Source organism: Petaurus breviceps, unplaced genomic scaffold (assembly GCF_028583685.1).
Source record: "Petaurus breviceps papuanus isolate PSGF00001 unplaced genomic scaffold, PetGlider_PUasm1.0 90849, whole genome shotgun sequence".
NCBI lineage: Eukaryota > Metazoa > Chordata > Mammalia > Diprotodontia > Petauridae > Petaurus > Petaurus breviceps.
Window position 1 is genome coordinate 12,252,890 of NW_027187361.1, and position 17,930 is coordinate 12,270,819.

Sequence of the window (17,930 nt, forward strand, 5' to 3'; positions counted from 1 at the left end):
TAAATTCAATTTAACAATTGCTTATTGAACATATCTGTTGTGTGCAGGGCATTGTTCCAGATGTCATGGAACAAAAGGAGTGGATTTTCTTCCTTCAAGGAACTTAAAATCTTATCAACAAGATTATGAATTCAGATATGGGATAATTAACTTAAAAAGGTAAGGTGTTATGTGATTAATGTCAACTAGAAATATATTTATATTGAAATGCATTCATGATTTCATTTATGTGGCCACTTCCTCCCCTAGGGCAGATTGAAGGCTTCACTCATCCCATGGGATTCCTGCCCATGTTTTCCATAAATTTTCTAATGTACCTGAGACCATCCTCTTGTTTTCCTGGAGATGACTTGATGAGACCATTTATACTGTCAGTTATTAGTGACATGCTGTAGCATGCTCACATGTGCCACATATTTTCCCATGGTCCTTTGGGTTATTTAAAATCTTCATTCCTTCCAAGATCATTGTGCTCTATGATTCCCATCATATGACATCACTTAGAGAATCTTGCCATTACAGAGAAAGGAATTTATAGCAAGACATACTTTGGTATCACAGGAAACACTGTTCAGTGTCTCAAATTCAATCTGGTCCAATATATGAGTGGTATCGCTAATATATGCTATAGGAATTAAGAGGTGGGGCAGGAGGGCAGTGGCACAGAATCATTGTGGAGCATTGTAGTTGGGGAAGACTTTAGGTAGAAACAACTCTAGGTGATAAACTATGGTGACTTAGGGTTCACAGAGAAAATTATCACCCTTATTACAAAGGTCTCTCTATTCTGCTTCAGTCTGCCATGCACAAAGACTACCTTTTAAAAACATAACTTACTTTGTTGTATATGAGCCTTTTCAACATGCAATTGCAGACCAGTTCTACATTACTAAAGCAAGAGCATTGTCCAATTGTTTTCATACTCATAATTTGCCTTGTCCCTCAAGATGCCTACTATTGGTGAATCTCCTAGATTAGCCCATTTCATAAGAGGTTCTCACTGTATTCATTTCAGTCTCAGTTCAACTAATTATCTGAATTCCTCCACCTCCTCAACCCTTTGGTCTTGCTCTCACTCAGGCACCCCATTTTCTTTTCCAGCTTCCTTTTATGAGTTGTCTTCACCTATTAGATTGTGAGGTCCTTGAAGGTAGGGATCATCTTTTCTGTTTTTATTAGTATCTCTAGCACACAGGGTCTGACCCATGGGAAATATCTAGCAAGTGCTCTGTCTTCAACCTATCTGTTTAAAATAGGGATTATCTACCTCAGAGTCGCTGTGGGAAACAGAAGTGATAACAAATGTAAAGAATTTTGGAAATTTTAATGAATCATAAAAATTCTAGCAACAATAATAATAGTATCACTATACTATACACAATTGCTATATAATTAATAATTATTATATGCTATAAAATATGACAATTATAATTACACTAAGAGGGCTTTTCCTAGGAGGAATGGGTTGAGACCAAACTCACAACTAAGAGTATGAGAAATCAAATGTCTTGGGTCTACCAATGAAAACCAATGAGGGACTTTCAAGAAATATAACTACTCATTCAGTAAGGAGCTGAAAGAAACTTCTTGGGATAAGAGAGGAGCTATCATTAGGAAAGGAAATAAGAAAGAGTTGGGACAATGGCAACCATACAACAGTCATGAAATTATAAGAGTTTCATGAGGTGACAGGGACCTTGGAGAACATGTAATCTAATACAGACATATCTCAAAGATCACTGCAATAAAGTGAATATCACAATTAAGTGAGTCATATGTTTTTTGTTTTTCATTGCACATAAAAGTTATGTTTATACTTATAGTCTATTAATTGTGTAATAATATTATGTCTTAAAAATACATACCTTAATGAAAAGCTACTTTTTTTGCTAAAAGAAAAATGCTAAATATCGCTGAGCCTTCCGAAAATCATTATCATTTTGTTCAGGAGAGTCTTACCTTGATATTAATGACTACTAACCAATCAAGATGGTGGTTACTGAAGTTGGGGTGGCTATGGTAATTTCTTAAAATAAGACGACAATTAAATTTGCCATGTCAAATTACTTTTCCTTTCAATTGAACACTTAGAAACGATTGTAGGGTTAATAAGTGGCCTAATTGCAATGTTGTTGTGTCTGAGGGAATAGGGATGTCCAAGGAAAAGGAGAGAGATGAGGAATGACCAATCAGTGGAGCAGTCAGAACACACACATTCATCAACACTTGCTGTCCTATATGGGCATGTTCATGTGGTCCCAGAACAATTACAATAGTAATATTAAAGATCACTGATCACAGAGCACCATAATAGACATAACACTAATGAAAATCTTTGAAATACTTCGAGAATTACCAAAATGTGACACAGACATGATGTGAGCACTTACTTTTGGGAAAATGGTGTTAATAGGCTTGCTGGGCATAGGGTTGCCACAAACCTTCAATTTCTTAAGAAAAAATGCAGTATCTGCAAAGTTCAATAAAGCAAAGCACAACAAAACACAGTTTGCCTGTACCTTTATTTTACACATGAAGAAACCAAGATTAATTTAAGTGCCTTGTCTATGATCACACAAGGGCTTAAAGTCACTTGGTAAGGAATAATTTTAGGCCACTTCGGATTTTAATACATCTCCTAGCTCCTTGCTGTAACCTAATATTTTGGGGAGCAGCAGAAACAGTGGTAGCAGCTAAATGGAAGTCGAACATAGCACAGAACTAATTCATTATGATTCCATTTTCCCGAAGCCCATAAAGAATTAATATAATGTGATCCATATTCTCTTGGGTAAAGGTAAGTGGTAAATATCATGCCTCAATATATTTATTGATAGGACAGCATTTATAGATGTTGCCACTAATATTATTTTTATTTCTACATATAGTAAAGTGTATATATATATGTATATATACACAAACATGTATATGTACACATATACATATATAATATATGCTATTATGTGTGTATACACAAAAGCTCTGATATAGTGATACACTATAGTATAGCAATATTTCTACTGTGCGTGTGTATATATAAACCCATATTATCTGTAAGAAAGAGAGTATTTATAGATACTGCCACAAATAACAACATATAACTATAAAACCATGTATATTTTTTAATTTAAAAAAATCTATAAATAAGAGATCTAGACTTCAGAATTCATCTAGTCTAACTACTCTACTCTGGAAACTGAGGCTCAGGGAGAGTAAATTTCTTAGCCAGGACCACACAGGTAGTAAGTACCAAATATAGGATTTCAACCTAGGTCTTCTGGTGCTATACTGTAGCAAAGTATGATACATATGGCATCATTCCATTGTAACAAATCCTGCATCACAATTTTACCTATGAAATTTATTTTTGAATCCAGCATTGGAATTATTGCACTAGGATTTTTTTTTTATTTGGGATCACATGAGAGGCTTAAATTTTCATTAAAGCTAGTGAAAAATACTTTCTCTTAACTTAGATATAACAAAGCCTATTGTAGGATAAACATTGAATTCAAACTGACATTTGGACTCACATTTTCATGGGTTGAAACTAACCAGTTCAATCAGCAATGTTTATATTTTTAACAGAGAAAATTTAGGAATCAAGGGAGGGAGGAAACAAGTACAGGTGTCTCTGACTCAGGAGGAAATAACAGTGGGAAATTCAAAAGTCCAATTAAATTAAAGAGAAAAATATAACTCAAGAGCTGACAATGGTTCATTTGATTTTTTTTAAACTTTTCTAGTTCTAACTTTTTTTTGTTTAGAAAATTTAGCAAATTCTTCTTGTCCTAACTTATAGGATAATGTGTTAACTCCCAGTTTAAAGGACTATGTGCCCCCTTTTAAACATTATGTCCTTATGTCTCAAGAAGTCTAAGGCCGATTTATATGAACCTACTCAATTGACTTAATAATCATAATTAACACTTATATACCACTTTAAGTTTATTGATCAAAAAGTTTTATTCATATATTTTCTTTACATTAGAAAGATTTACATATTACTTCTTCATGATAGGTCTCTTGTAACAAAGTCAAACAGTTAAATAAAACTGATAATACAGAGACTTCATCTGAAACTGCATGAAGCATTCCACATTTGAAGCACTCCTCACCTCTATTTTAAAAAATGAACATAAATCTCTTTTTTTCTCCCTTTCACCCCAATTCTACTTAAAATAAAATTAAAAAAAATTCTTCTAACAAATATGCATAGTTAAGTAAATAAATTCCCTCAACAGCTGGAGCTTTCTCCCCCCGCTTCCTCTCCCTCTCTTCTCTCTCTCTCTCTCCTCTCTCTTTCTCTCTCCCCATATATATACACACACAGAGATGCACAGACACACAATATATATATACATATATGGTGTATACCCATTATAGTCATATACAAATATATATAGTGTATACATGTAAGTACAGATTGCACAACACATATGACCACATACACAGCACATATTTACATATACACACATATACATTTGTGTATGCATGTGTGTATACACATATTCATATGTATCTCATTACATACCCTAAATCCACTTTAAGATCATAAAACATTGTCCTCACAAAGACCCTTTGAGGTAGTAGAGTAAGTATTATAAATCCTATTTTACAGATGACAAAACTGAGGCTCAGAGAGGTTTGAGTGGTTTTCCCATGGTCACATCGAGAGTATTACGAACCAAAACACAAAGCCAGGTCGAATGACTTGAAGTCAGAGGCTTATAATATGCATGGATCTGAGAGATTAAAAAAAAACGATAAACCTAAATGAGGTCATGAAGAGTTGGAGACAACAACAAAGTTTTCCATGAACTGCTACTACACATCAAGGGAAGGAGTTTTCAAGCTGGGAGAATTCTGCACCAAAGGTCTGGACTAGCAATGGTTTTGACAATGTTATTGCTGTTAAAAACTTTTACTACTCAAACTTGTAATAATCGATGACTATGAAGATTTTTCAGGGTAACTTCCTTTATGAAACCCTGACTTCAAAAAAAAGGTGTTAGTTTCTTTGCTGAGTAAATTCCATGAAATAATCTCTGGAAGCCATTTGTGAAGAACAATGAAGAATGACAAATCAGAGGAAACAAAATGATTGAGGTCGGAGTTTTTTCTGGGGCCAAGATGCATTTATTTTGGTTGACTTAGAAATAAATGGAGATGGGAGTAGGGAACTGACCCATAATTGCTTGCTTTATCAATACTGCTTTTAAAAAATTCATTATTCCTGGCCCAAGTAATTCTTTCTCTTTCCCTACTACTTCCTAATCAACATACAATAATATTGAAAGAAATGGGGAAAGTAATAGATATGTAATGGTTTTTTAAAAGTACCTTAGAGATTCAACATCCAAAGTGGGGGTGTCTTGTCTTCTTTATATTGGAACAGGCTATATCACAATTTGTCTTTCAATGCACAAAATATCTACCATCTAGTTTTAACTGTGTGCAGCATGGGCTGGGCAAAGGAATTGTGCATTTTTGTCCCATTTTGATCACTGCACCTTTGAACAAGCAATCTAAGGTCAAGGGTGGCCAGATGTTCAATTTTTGCAGGATTATCTCTGAGCATTTTTACTCATCATTCTGACTAATCCTTTTAGGTAGTAACATGAAGCCCTTTCCCCCTGTACAAATCTGGTCACCTTATTCTCTTGTCAATAAGTCATCCAGCATTACAGAGTGCCTACTTTGTGCCAAGTTCCATACTAGATGATATCTTTCTGTATCCATGGAACAAGCAACATTCATTACCCTCATAGCAAACACTATCCTGTAAATATATGTCTTAATTTAGTCTTGGAAATTTAAAAATTGAAGCTTGCCCTGGAAGCCATTTGAGAAACCATGGATACTACTTTTAACATATAGTAACAATTTCTATTTTTCTCCAAACAAAGCAAGCGTGGTTCTAAAGTATGTTTTTCAAAGTTCTAATTTTCACCATAATCAGTTCAATTATAAAGTCTTACTTATTTCTGAGATTTAATCTCATGGCTTACTCTTTGAATATCCCATTGTGACATGGCATAATCTCTAGGTTCTTAAAGGCCATAATCTCTAAATACAAGTTTTGGAAGGTCATTCAAGGTTGGAAAACCTTTAAGTAAATGACTAGTAAGAGTAAGGGATGTCTGGCTGTTGTCAAAGGATCAGCCTGGCTAAATTCTAAGTTCACCATCAGAGTAATAAATTTTTGTCCCACAACAGCTTTTAGATTATGGCACTTTACAGGAAGCCCTTCCTAACCCTTTTTAATTCTGGTACCTTCCCTCTATTAATTATCTCTTATTTATCCAGTCTATGGTTTGATTTGTATATATTTGTTTGCCTGCTAAATTGTAAAATTGTAAAGCCTCCCATTAAATTGTAAACTTCTTAAGGGCAGGGACTATCTTTTGCTTTTTTAAATTCCTAGCACTTAGCATGGTACCTTGTACATAGTAAGTACTTAAAATTTATTGTAATTTTAGCAATATTTTACTTTTCCCAATTGCATTTAAAAACAATTTTTAGCATTTGTTTTTAAATTTTTCTTCCCCCCTTCCTGAGATGGTAAGCAATTTAATAGAGGTTAAATGTGTATAATCCTGAAAAATATATTTCCATAGTGTCAATAAATGTTTATTGATAGATTGATCTATTAAGCAGGGCTGCAATTTGCATGAGTGAAGGGTGTGATGACAAGGATGAAATCACAGATCTTGATAAGTACTTTCTTGGCACTGAATTTCAACCAACATACATTAACCACCTGAGAGGTGCTATGAAAGGTTCTAGAGATACAAAAATGTGTAAGACATGATACCTCTTTTCAAGAGTGTATGACTTAGTAGAATCAATTAGCTCTATGGGCTAATATCATAAGTTATGATAACAATACTTCTAATATCACTGAGTCAAATATTGAAGAATATTTTCTGCTCGCTCCCTTCCGAGCTGGTGGCAGTGTGTCTCATCCTTGGTTATGGCAAGAATCAAGGCTGGGGATCTTCTTGGAAAGATGGAGCTACTCAAACAGTGGGATGATTTAAATGTGGAACTTTCCCAATTGAAAGTGGCCAAAATCACTGGAGAAGCTGCTTCCAAGTTATCTAAGATCCAAGTGGCCAGAAAATCTGTTGCCCGAGTTCTGACTGTCATCAACCAGACACAGAAAGAGAACCTCAGGGAATTCTATAAGGGCAAGAAATACCAGCCCCTGGACCTTTGGCCCAAGAAGACCTGTTCCATGCGCTGCAGGCTTAATAAGCACAAGCAAAGCCTGAACACCAAAAAAACAGCAGAGGAAAGAATGCCTGTATCCCCTTTGGAAATTTGCTATTACGGCATAATTTGTTAAGGTGCTCAATAAAAAGACAAATTGTTATTAAAAAAGAATGTTTGCCTTCCCCGTTCCCCAGTATATGTCATTTAACAAGCATTTATCAAGTATGTATTTTGTACCGGGCATTGTGCTAAGCACGGGAGTTCCAAAGAAAGACAAAAACAAAAATAGTCCCCATCCTCAAGAAATGTATATTGTAATGGGGGATTCAATATAAAAAATGTATGCGCAAGATATATGTAATATAAATGGAAGTGACCGCACAGGGAAGATGTGTCACTCCATTATGAAAAAAAAACATATAGGAAGAATACATGGAACAATTTTATATTTTTTATGTTCATACTTAAAATTTTCATTCCTACAAATAACAGAGAGCAATGGCCTTGGAGTCAGGAGACAATGGTTCAAATTCCAAATCTATCCCCAATTAGTTGCTTGATTTGGAGCAAATCACTTTAAAGTCCCTGGGTTCATTTCCTCCTTTGTTTTTATAAGATGAGGTGGTTGGAGCCTTTTATATCTATAGAATCCTATGACTAGATATTCCCCCATTGTACCATGACTTTATATTTCAGCTAACAAAGAAGGGGCTAACTTACAAAAAAATAACATTCGCAATGTTAAAAACTTGATCAGGAGGCATTTTCTGCTCTGTACTTTTCCCTCCTGTCTCCAGGTTCCTTTTTCTGTGAACCAAACACAATTAAAACAAAAACAGAAAGAATCATTATCAGATTATACATTCTTGCAAATGCAATGTTGTATTTATTCTGGGAATATGTCATGGGGCGGGGAGGAAGTGCTATGTATACGCTTTGGGAAGCATTTTAATTATACAGAAAGAATCATAATCCCACCCGCTATTCCTGATGACCAAAATGAAGGGCATATCCTATTCCTGACCCTTCAGAATTGCCACCACCCCTCCATTTAATAATAATAATAGCTCGTATTTATATAGCACCTACGATGTGTGAGGCATTGCTCTAAGTGCTTTACAAATACTATCTCATTTGATCCTCACAACAACCCTAGAAGATAGATGCTAGTATTATCCCCATTTTATAATTGAGGAAACTGAGGCAGAGTACCCAGGATCACAGAGCTAGCAAATACCTGAGGCAGGATTTGAGCTTAGGTCTTCCTGACTTCAAGCCCAGCACTCTATCCGCTGTGCCATGCAATTGCCTCTAAATTTGCTAGAACACAATAGTAGCACACATTCCCCAAGGCCTGAATTGGAGCTATATCACAGATCCAGTAGCAAGTTACAACTGGAAAACGGTTCTATAATTATTATTTATCTCAACATATGAGTATATTTTAAAATTCATTAAAATTGGTGAAAATGGAATTTTCAAGAGGCAGGCTGGCAAAGTGTAAATGAGCTCTAGATTAGACTGGGCAAATAACATACAGTGACCCCAAAGCCTTTGCTTTAACTTATAAAACTGCAATGAAGCCCTTTGGCTCACCCTTTACACACCTGCTTTATAATCTATAAAACAGGGACAATAATACTTTCTCTGTCTACTTCACAGGCTTTCTGGGAAGAGAAACATTATAAGAGAAAGAGACTGGGCTCTGAGATAGAAAATTTGAGTCCTGTTACTCTTACTATCTTTGTGACCATTAATTCTGTTGACATTTCTCAGCCTCGACTTCCTGATCTGTAAAATGATGATAAAATAATAGAGGATACCACCTGTTGCACAGGGTTATTGTGAAGGAGGTGCTCCCCAAACCATAAAGTGCTATGAGTGGTGGTGGGGACAGAGCCAGCTTTGGTGTCTCTCAAGCCCTGCCTTTTAAGCATGCTGGCTATGTGATCCTGGGCAAGTCACTTAACCTCCCACTGCTCCTAGCCTCTCTATAAGACTATGAATTACAGACCAGATGTGGATTTGCATTGTTTGAAGGACTTTTCTCACTAGCAGTTTCCTATACGAACAAAATTGCAGGTCAGGACTAAAAAGGGGGGGGAAAGCATGTTTTCAAAATGTAAACTATAATTATGATGAAATGACAGTAAGTCTTATGTGAAAATACTTTGAAATGTGAGGTCCCAATATTTTTTAAATATTGTATTGGAAATCCTAGCAATAGCAATAAGAAAAAGAAATCAGAATAGAGAATGACGTAGCAAAACTATATCTTTTTATAGACAATATGATATACTTAGAAAACTCCAAAGAGTTGACTAAAAAGTTAGTTTAACAATTAATAATTTTTATCAAAGTAGCAGGATATAAAGCAAATCCACACAAATCATCAGTATTCCTATACATCCCAAACAAAAAACTATTGTGTCTAACAATAGCCATCTCTAGGGTCAGAAGGAGGTGGAGGAAGAAAAACAAGGGAAAAAAGTTATGTGGTAACTTTATTATATACTTAAAAGGGACAGCAAGTTGTACATAACAGATTTGCAATTTCATGTGCAATCATCTTTTTTTATGCTACTATGTTATGGAAATGCTTGTTTTATTTCATAAATTCAAAATGAAATAAAATAAAATCTAAATGTGAGGTCCAATATATATTTCAGAAGCAAAATGTATAGTGTAGTGGATGGAGCTGTCCCCCCTAGGGTTCAAATCCCACCTCAGGTACATATTAGCTGAATTATCTGTTAAGATTTCTATTGCTATACTGTGCTCTAGACAATTCTATAAATGATGGGGAAGGCAACAATCTGCAGTGATAAAAGAAAGTTTCTCAGGAACTGCTTGTGCCAACTTTCCCTAAATTCTTGTGAAATGGTACTCTCAGTGTCAACTCTATAGATAGATATAATTTTAAAAAATGCAAACAAGTATAAATTTAGAATAATAAATTTGTTTATATGTGTTGTATGTGGGTAGCAGCCTAAAATAACTTCTTTTTTTCTTCTTTAAGGATACCAAGTTCACTTATAAATCATTTCAGCAAATGTTTATTTCAAAGCAATTTACAATAGAGAATGACTTGTCAGAACCATAAGACATTTTAGAGATCATTTATCCCAGCCCTATCATTTCCAAATGTGTAAAGTGAGGCACAGAGAAAGGAAATGCCTTGTGTCTTTTGATTTGATTCATTAATAAAGATATATTAAGTTTGTACTATGTGCTTGGCACTGAGCTAGGTACTAGATATACAAAGAAAAAAATCCAATAGTTCCTAGTCTTAGGAAGGGTATTCTATTAGCAGAGACAACATGTATCACACACATATATGTACATGTGTATGTATTCTAACTCAGTGTGTATAAACAGTATGCATGTGTGTATATTTATACTTACTGGGTTAGAATATATATGGGTATGTGTCTAGAGTATATTATTACATATATATGCCTAAACACAAGCACATATATACTGGGTTAAAATACATATCATGTTATTCTATATGTATATATTATTCTACATAGAGAACACATAAATATATAATATGTAACACATATAGTATATAATACATAAAATAATATGTGATATATATATGTATGTATGCACACACACAGAGACAGAGACAGAGAAAATATACATTATAATCCAGTTCCAAAAAGTTACGGTTCACCTTTGGCAATGCATTGTTGCAAGTTTTATTAAGGTAAATTGTAAGAAACAATAACAAAAGCATCTCAAGGAGCATGAAATACAGAGAAGAGTTGGTGCCCAGAGGTGATTATCCAGATGCTGTGATTCCAAACTATTTACAACTTCAAGATGATCTCTTGAATCTCATTAAATTCAGAACAATTCCAGCACCTTGAGTACCAAGTATGCTTTACTATAATACAAATGCATCTTTTCATATTCAAATTGAACTGCAGGAATGAGCAATTTTATGATCAATTTAGTTAGGCATAGTCAGACCAATGAAAGTAAGCCATCTAAATTCACTGGGAAATTGTTGGGTTAATCTCCAAATTATCCAACATCTGGTTAGACACAATCGGTACCTACTGTTTTTATATTACCATTTTCTCATATAGATCAAGTTTACCATGCAAGAAAGGACTAAGTATTGGTCTAGTATTAACAATAGAAGTTCAATAACGAACATGGGTAGGTAAAGAGGTCTGAAGGAGACTAAAAGGGGACAAGTAATTCTAAATTCACTACTGGAATTTCCAAGGAGTTATTGTTCACTTGGATTCTATTATGAAGATAGGATGTTAGGGACTAGAACATCAGACCAGGAGCCAGGGAGACCTTAATTCAAATCCAGCCATTTGGACAAGTCACTTAATCTCTGTCTGCCTGTTTCCTGAAGTTTAAAATTGGCATCATAATAGTGCCTACCTCCCAGATTTGTTGTGAGGATAAAATGAGATATTTATAAAGTGCCTTGCAAACTCTGAAGCATTACATAATTGCTAGCTATTGTTATGATGAGGATGATGAGGATGTAGATGAGGATGATCATTACGATGGTTCATTTAACTTCCACATATCTCTTTATGCAGAGAATTTGATTCAGCTGAGGACTGACAGACTATGCGTGTGGTAATGATAATGACCAGCTGGAAGGAATTGAAGCCTTATTATAAAGATTGGAGCATGGATTCAATTCAGTTGATCTTCTGCAATAAAAATGCAATTTGATGAAAACTCAATCATGGTAATTAGGAGATTCCCTCTTATGTCCACCTACAAATTTCATCACTTTTCAGATTTACCTTGTTTGATGACTTTATTGCTCTGGGCACCACTGTGGGTCTCTGATACACTCTGTAAACAAACCGATATTTAATCAGTCAGGCCTGGAGGCTTAGTTTTCCTTGCTACAGTGCAGCTGAAGAATATCAACTTTTGATGGGAAACAAAGGTGATATGAGTTAAGCATCATTTGTAGCTTCCTTTTACCTTCTATGAATTAATTGCTGTAGATTTGCAGTATAGGTTCAGATTTAGACTTAATTAGCTTTAGCTATTGCAAAAATATAAGTATAAAAATATATAAAATATGATATGTGATATGAGAAATATAAATATATATATATATTTAAAAATATAAGTTACTTAAGTCTCGTAAACATATCATTAGCGGTATGTCAATTGGATAATTCAAGATTTGTTTAGCACTCTCCATCATTAGGACTCTTCATTCAAAGTTATGGCCTGGAAATCATTTTGGTATATGCAACCTCAAATTTACTCCAATACTAAACTTTTACACAGCCACTCTAAAGTAGCTATGTGACTCAAACAACAGCCTTCTCCCTGACTCCATTCCCAAACCACTTTTCATCAAACTTCTTTTTCCTTTCCTTTCCTTTCCTTTCCTTTCCTTTCCTTTCCTTTCCTTTCCTTTCCTTTCCTTTCCTTTCCTTTCCTTTCCTTTCCTTTCCTTTCCTTTCCTTTCCTTTTTTCTTTCCTTCCTTCCTTCCTTTCTCCTTCCTTTCTTTTATTCTTTCTTTCTTTTGTTCTTTCCTCCCCTATCTCACCCAGGTTGGAAGTATATTGTCTAACCCCACTTCTGGTTGCCATAGGTGCCTTGACCTGCTCAGTTTCTGACCTGGGCTACATCATTCCCTTTTAGGCATCCTGGTACTCTCCCCCCCCCCCCCATTCTTGAGAGGTCACTGTATTTAATGCCATATTTAACACAGACAGCTGTTCTTCTTAGTTTACAGGAGCTCAGAATCCTGAACTGAAGTGATACACCAACCTCATCCTTCACAGTATCAGAGATTATAGACACCCACATCAACCACAGCAAATTCAGCAAATTTCAGAGACAAAGAAAAGCATCTCAAAGATAAGACCCAAGAACATACAGAGCTGGTTTTCTTCCCCAAACCCGATCATCATGGTACTTACATTATGTGTAACCCAAAACAATGTCCCCTTTCTTAGTTTGCTAGTGCTAAGGACAAAAAACAAACAAAAATATATGACTGGGCACTGAAAAAGTGGGTAAGAATGTAATCAGTTCCTGCGTTTGAATTATTTGGTTTGTTAAACCGCTCATATTAATGATAAGCAAATAGCTTTATTTCTCCTTAAAGTCCCATTGGGAGCTCCTAAATAATAGCCAAAATCTAATTGCCTCCTGATTAGCTAGAAATTTTGCCTCAGCTAGTTCCCAAGTAGAATGCTGCACATTGCATTGGAAACTGTCCTTGTAGAGTCCATAATCATTTTCATTTGTAAAGACAGTTTAAAAAGACAACATCAATTATGCATGGTCAGGAGCACCAAAGTTTCCAGTCCTTATATAAAGCACATATAAGATGATGAGAATGTAGAGACAGGATTTTCCTTCTATAGGCAGAGTGTTTGCTTGTTGATTCTTTTCTGGTGTATTATTAAATCCTCTCCATATAGGTGAAATGCAGGGAGATCTGCCCTTTTGCAGATCAAAAATTCCGTTAAGCCTTTCTCTAATGCAAATAATAGGAATAATAATAACACCAATACTGATGTCATTCCCCAATTAATGCACATCACCAATATTTTCACCTTTTTGTTTGCTACCTTTAAATGTGCTACTGACAATATTTGCTATATTCTAAACCTTTTTTTCTTCAACTTCCAAGTAGCGGAATTGCTGGGTAAAAGGATATAAAAATGTATTGACTTTTCTTGCATAATTTCAAATTCTATCCAGAAAGTTATGAACATATGAAAAATTCACAGCTTTATAAAACTTATATTCATAGACCTGTCTTTTTCTAGTCAGTTCAACATTGACTATTATTATCTTTTTTCACTGCTGCCCATTTGAGGGGGAAAAGATCAGACCTCAATACTGTTTAATTTTAATTTCTCTTATTGTAGTGTTTTGGTACAATCTTTCATAAGATTATTGATGGTGTTTCTTTCTTTTGGAACACTACTCATATCCTTTGATGATTTTTTCATTGGGAAATGGTTCTTGATCTCATCTGTTTTGTTAACTCTCTATACTTGGATACAGATTTATTCCAGAGATATTTGACATGAAAAGTTTTCTTCCCCTGAACCATTTCTCTTCTTATTATAGGGACATTAAATTTGTTCAAGGAAAAACTTTCTTTAAATTGAATTTTCTCTTTGAATTAACAAACATTTATTTTCCTTCCCTCCCACCTCCTCCCTACTGGGAAAATGGAAAATATAAGCAAAACCCTTGAAACAAATATGCATAGTCCAATAAAACAAATTCCCACATCATGCAGATGGTTAACTTTCAACCAGAATCTGATACCACATACAACAATAAGCAAATGGATGTACATTCTAAATATTAAAGTTTACAACATGAGAAAATTAGAGAACAATAGAGAAACCTTTCATAACTGTGGCTAAAGAGGATGGGGAGAGGAAGTCATAATCAAACAAGGGATAGAAGAAATTCTTTAAAAAAGCTAAACATACTGTTTTGATTATATCAAAGTGTCTCATATTCTCATGCTCTCTTTCATCAAAGATACCTGCAAAGACTTGTATGAAAAGTTTTTAATTTCAAAGACATCTCCTTTGATTCTTTTCTAATTTTATTATGATGTGAACTTTAATATTTAGATTGCATATTCGTTTGCTTATTGTATATAGTTTCAGGAGCTAGTCGAAAGTTAATACATACCCAAGTGCATTTCAGTTTTCCCAGTAATTTGTGTTGAATAGAGTCCTTCCTCCAGAAGTTTTTATTCTTGTATTTATTGAATACCAGAGCACTGTATTTGATTGCTTAGGAGTCTTACTAATCTAGTCATTTCCACTGATGTGCCCACAATGGACATGATATATTCAAATCAAAATCCCAAACCACAGCTTGGGAAAGACAATAATTTCGAAAATCTCCAGAGGAGGGCACACAGAATTATGAAGGATCATGAGTCCATATGAAGATGGATTGAAGAAACTGTGGATATAAAGCCTGGAAAAGAAAAAGCTCAGAGATCATGATAACGATGTCCAAGTGCTTGAAAGTACGTCATGAAGAAGACAAAGAAGACTTGGTCCGATGGCAGATTTGGGAGCAAAGGATAGGATAGTCCAAGAAAATCTAGGTTTCAGAATGGGATAAACTTCCAAAGGATTTTAGCTATCTATATGTGAAATCAGCCATTTCTGGAGGGAATAGGTTCTCCCTCACAAGAGGTCCTGTGATTCTTAGAAACAGACTGTTGTGCATTCCTTTATTATGCACTTGCTGTGGAGCCTTTGGCAGTTATCTACTTCTCTGTGCCTCATTTTTCCTGTCTGAAAAAAATGAACTCACTAATAAAACACCAGTCAGTATTCTTACTCTAAGGGGGCGGGGGAAGAAACTCCATTTCTTCACCTTGTAAAGGAAATTACATGGCTATAGATATGGACAGAAATTTCATTTCAGGATATGTGTGGATTTTGTGTGTTGAAGGAGGTAAGAGTGGGCCAGAGAATCAAAGTATCAGGTCTGGAAAGGACCTTAGTGATCAACTAGCCCCCAATTCCATCATTTACAGAAATCTAGACAGGTTAGGTGACTTTCCCAAGGTCAACACAGATAGTGAATAGTAGATCTGAGTCTTGAATCAAAGTTTTCTGATCCTAAGATGGGACTGAAGCTGTGTGAAATTAATTTATCTTTGGGATGTCTTGAGTTTGTATTCTCTTTTAGCCCTGCTAATGTAACTGTCCTTGGTGTAACGCAAATAATCATTCTAATTAAAATTGGCATAAGCCTGAAGTCCATGACCCAGCTAGAGGCAAATATTTTAATGTGATTCTATTTTGTGATGCTAAGATTAAAAACCTTTTATAAAGATTTTTATTCTTTATACTTCTTTCTTCTGCTTCCTCAGTTCAATGCCCCAACCCCCCAAATCAAATGTTCACTGTGCTCACCATGATAACACTCCAGTCAGACAATGATCACTCTTTCCTGACACTGATATGCAGTGTGGTGTCTAGCTCTCTACTCCAACATTCCCAGGACTCAGAAGGACAGCAAACCAGATGGGCCTAGGCTTTCCCAAGTAAGTGTATATACTAAAGAAGAAGCTTATGTTTCCCGGCTGATTGCTACATCAAGCTCATTTCTGGCTCTACCCTACCTCCATTCTATAAAACCTTGGGTAAGATAACGGAGTAAGGGGAACATAAAAATAAAATGGGTTCTTCATAGAGGCAGGTCTATCATAGCCTAATTTTGATTTCCCCTCTCTACTCTTTATGTATGTACCTGCTGAAGCATTCCATGTCCTTACCCTTATAATTGAAATCACACATCTGGAGCTTGACCCTCTGCCAATTACAAGCACTCCCTCCCCACCCCATCCCCCTTTTAGCATCCAGACAGGGCCAATCCTTATAATACCTCCTTCCATTTATTGTCAATCACATCATCTTGGTCTCCGATGAAAAAAAGAGGAACGGGGGTAACATCGATAAAACAACACTACTCACTACTGTACACTATAATTATAGACATAGCCAACACCCGGACTGCGGAGGTTTCCCTGCTGCACAGTGTGTGTGTTTTGGGGTTGGGGGGTGGAGCGGGAGAGGGGGAAAAGAAAAAAGAAACTGAAAGGCGGGAAGAGGCGCAGACCCTAAAAGAGAGAGACGGGAAAGGGGGAGAGAGGGAGGTGGTAAAGAAAGAAAGAAAGGGGAAGAGAAGAGGAAGAGGGATAATCAAAGACCGACAAAGTAGAGAAAGGTGGGGGATGCAGAGAGGGAGGGAACGTCTTCGCTGGGCGGAATACTAATCAACCTGTCTCCCTGTCTGCAGCAACCCCACTGCCTGCGCTGCAGACACTCACTCACTCACTCTCTCTCTCTCTCTCTCTCTCTCTCTCTCTCTCTCTCTCTCTCTCCCTCTCTCTCTCTCTCTCCCTCCCCCCCTCTCTCCCCCTTTCCCTCCCTCTTTCTCTCCCTCCCTCCCCTCCCCCTTTTCCCTACACACACACACAGACACACACACGCACACACACACACACTCCCTCATCCTGACAGACTCTCACATGAAAGCACACGTTGGATTCCCTCCTTCCCACGCCTCTCTCACACACACACTCCCCTACAGCCCCAGAGGAGGAAGCCCTGAAGTAGACCCCTCTAGCTCTGGCGGCTGCCGCTTTTCTTGCAACTTCCAGCCTCTGTCTCGGTCTGGTTGCCTCTACTAACCCTTTCTTGCCTGTCCTTGGTGGTCCCCTGCACTTCACCCACCCTCTCAGCCTCGTCCTGCTCCTTTGATGGCTATCATCAGAGACCTTCGCGGGAGCCTCACTATTTCCACCTGTCACAGCAGAACTGTCTCGCAGCCCAAGTTTGAAGGTACTTGGCTTGCTGCTGGAGCTATTGCCGCCGCCGCCGCCGCTTCCTTCTCTACTTCTTCCACCTCCTCCTTTCCTTTCTCTTCTTCAGCGCGGGCTTAAAGCCGAAGAGGACAGCTGGAGCCCCGGAGCCCATGGCAGGATTACCAGCCTCCCTAAATTCTCCTTCCTCAGCCTTATCCTGCCCCCTTCTGCTCCCTCGCTTCCTCCCGGCGGAGCCTTCGGAGAACATCTGGAGCAGGTGAGCAGCTGCGTGGAGCCCCAGTCGGAGATCGAAGGGTCCGCTTTCGCCCCGGAGCTACAGCACAACACAACACAACCTCTCTCTCTCTCTCTCTCTCTCTCTCTCTCTCTCTCTCT

The 17,930-nt window shown here is 36.7% G+C and overlaps 1 long non-coding RNA gene and 1 pseudogene across 1 annotated transcript in view; one reads left to right on the plus strand and one right to left on the minus strand.

Moving 5' to 3' along the window:
- The first annotated feature begins 6,976 nt into the window (after window positions 1-6,976).
- On the plus strand, window positions 6,977-7,343 carry LOC138149844 (large ribosomal subunit protein uL29-like; annotated as a pseudogene).
- A 2,915-nt stretch (window positions 7,344-10,258) lies between these two features.
- The window catches only part of LOC138149685 (uncharacterized), an 8,449-nt gene continuing 777 nt past the window's right edge, over window positions 10,259-17,930 (minus strand). The window contains exons 2-3 of the long non-coding RNA XR_011165395.1: window positions 12,003-12,054; window positions 10,259-11,906 (exon numbers count right to left, since the gene is read on the minus strand). This is a non-coding gene — a long non-coding RNA (uncharacterized lncRNA). The remainder of the gene's footprint in view (window positions 11,907-12,002; window positions 12,055-17,930) is intronic.